Source organism: Blennius ocellaris (genome assembly GCF_963422515.1).
Source record: "Blennius ocellaris genome assembly, chromosome: 22".
Classification (NCBI taxonomy): domain Eukaryota; kingdom Metazoa; phylum Chordata; class Actinopteri; order Blenniiformes; family Blenniidae; genus Blennius; species Blennius ocellaris.
In genome coordinates this window covers 2263034-2266038 of record NC_137671.1, presented here as the reverse complement: position 1 = coordinate 2266038, position 3005 = coordinate 2263034, and positions in this window count along the sequence as shown.

Below are 3005 nucleotides of genomic sequence, written 5' to 3'. Positions count from 1 at the left end.
TCCTGGTGATCCGGATCAGAGCATGTGGGACCTTCCCTCAGAGCATCCTGCAGCTGCTGCTGATGCTGCAGAGCCGCTCGGTCCCGCCCCCCCTGGTCCTCCGTCTCTCCTCCCCCCCGGTTCTCTCCCTCGGAGCCCCGCAGTAGACCGTTGCTCCCCCGGTGCGAGCGTCGACAGGAGCCGCGGGGAGGAGGGGGGGGGGGGGGGGGGGGAGAACCGGAGAACCGGAGAACCGGAGCTCCGGAGCGCAGTGACGAGCGAGAGCCCGCGATGACACTCGGGAACCGGACGCTCGGTTCCGGTCCACACGGAGGCCGCGGTGTGTCGCGTGCACGCCCGCCTCACGAAGCCTCCAGCCCGGCTGAGTTCTCCGCCTTCTCGCCCGCCCGACCGACCGTCTCCGCTCCGTCCTCCAGCGGCTCTGAGCCGCCGACCGGCCGCGTCAAGTCTCCGGCAGTGGAGCTCCGCTTCCGGCGCGACCCTTTCAAAATAACAACCGCGTGAGAACGTGGAAGAAGAGTTTCAGTTAATGAGCCCCCCCCCCCCCCCCCCCGTGCAATTAACCGCTTGTTGCCAAGCAACGCACCCACACGTTCACTAATTAACACCAGCTGATTGGAAAAAAATTAGCTTTTTTTTTCAACTTCCTGAAAAAAAAACTTCATATATTTTTAAGAAAATAATAATATAATTTCACCAGGTCGTTAAAAATGAGCCCATTCGTTGCCGAGCAACACAGAAAACTTTCCGCGAATTAAACAAAGAGGAAACTACAAAAATTATCTCGTAAAGTAAAAATGTAAACAAAGCTATAGTGTTATGTGCTACTAATATATATATACATATATATATATGTATATATATTTTTTTTTTTGTGCGGATCACTTTATTTCCAATAATGTTTTTAAATCGTCCAAATTGATCATTTTGATATTCCTGTTCAATCAGAACGAATAATTCCGTGACATAATGAAAAAGAGCAAAAAACTTTAAACTTCTCATGATGTTTATTTCCTTCTTCTGTGTTTCTGCTCAGAAGTACTGAACTTGTGTCACCTGTAGTTATTTTTTTTTAAAGGATTTCCTGTAAAAGACTAGACCCTTGATGCCCCCGTCGTTGGAATTTGACACTTTTAGGTATTTTTAATTAGAATTGTATGTGTTTTTTCTGCACTTTTAACACTGAAACGTTTGAGCTCCGTCGAGATCTAGCAGTGAACTTTATTTTGAAAAATGTCCGTCCTCCACTCCATGTGACTCCCGGACTGCCAGTGGAGGAAAAAGCTTCAACAGCACGTCGTCCAGCTGTTCTTCATGTTCCTGGTGCATCTAGAATAAAATAAAATAAAATAACAATGAAGCGAAACTGAAGGAAATAAAATGTCTGTTTAAAGTTTTCAGCTTCAGCGTGTGAATGTTTGAAAATACTCAACAGAACTATACTTTTTGGACTTCACTGTGGATTCCTTTGGCCAGAAGCGGTAGTCGGATTACTCAGTAATCCTCGGCTTCTCGTTAGAAAGCAGATTTTACATTTCAGGAGGCTCGAGACCAAACACGGGATTCCCTGCGTTCTGTGTGGAGGTCACGTGACTGGAGCTGCCGCGCTGCTGTCATCTGAGAACATCAGGGACCAGAATGTAAACAAGCTTACACACACACACACACACACACACACACACACACACACACACACACACACACACACACACACACACACACACACCCAGAGTCCTACATGCCCATTTATGTGCAGAGAGTCTGAACCTCTGGCTGCAGCTTCACTTATTCATCCAGTTTCTCCAAAGTGAAGAATCACTGCAGAGGAACGAGTCTCCTGCACGTGTGACACCAGAACCCTGAACACCAGAACCCCGAACACCAGAACCCTGAATTGGACCTGGGAAAACTCCCAGAACCGTGTCAAAGCTGCTGTTTGCAAGATTTAACTGGATCCTACTGTGAACTAGAACGTGGTGAGGAACTAAAGAGAACCGTCATGGTTCTACCTTTGTCCTACCCTGGTTCTTCCTTGGTTCTATAGTTGCCTTACCTTGGTTATATTGAGGTTCTCCCTTGGTTCTTATTGTGATCATACTTTGGTTCTATCATGGTCCTGTCGTGGTTATACCTCGGTTCTGTTGTGGTTCTATCGGGGTCCACCTTTGGTTCTATTGTGGTTCTATCATTTCCATCATGGTTCTACCTTGGTTCTATAGTGGTCCAACTGTGAGCCTAACTTGGTTCTATAGTGGTCCTACCCTGGTTCCATCATGGCCCTGACCTGGTTTTATCATTTCCATCATGGTTCTACCTTGGTTCTATTGTGATCCTAACTTGGTTCTATCATTTCCATCATGGTTCTACCTTGGTTCTATAGTGGTCCAACTGTGAGCCTAACTTGGTTCTATAGTGGTCCTACCCTGGTTCCATCATGGCCCTGACCTGGTTTTATCATTTCCATCATGGTTCTACCTTGGTTCTATTGTGATCCTAACTTGGTTCTATCATTTCCATCATGGTTCTACCTTGGTTCTATAGTGGTCCAACTGTGAGCCTAACTTGGTTCTATAGTGGTCCTACCCTGGTTCCATCATGGCCCTGACCTGGTTTTATCATTTCCATCATGGTTCTACCTTGGTTCTATTGTGATCCTAACTTGGTTCTATCATTTCCATCATGGTTCTACCTTGGCTTCTTCATGGTTCTACTTTGGTTCTATCGTGGTCCTACCCTGTTTCTATCATGGTTCTACCGTGGTTCCACCTCATTTCTATCATGGTTCTACTTTTGGTTCTGTTGTGGTCCTGCCCCGTTTCCATTGTGGTTCTACCCTGGTTCTAGCGTGGTTCTACCTTGGTTCCGGCCTCAAAGACATAAAAAAGAACCAACAAGGAGTTTTAACCCTTTAACGTCACATGGAGGCTCTGGTGGATTTTCATTATTTGAGGAAAACCTGAAGAATCGACCAAAACAGAAGAAAATCATCGAAATGGACTGAAAGA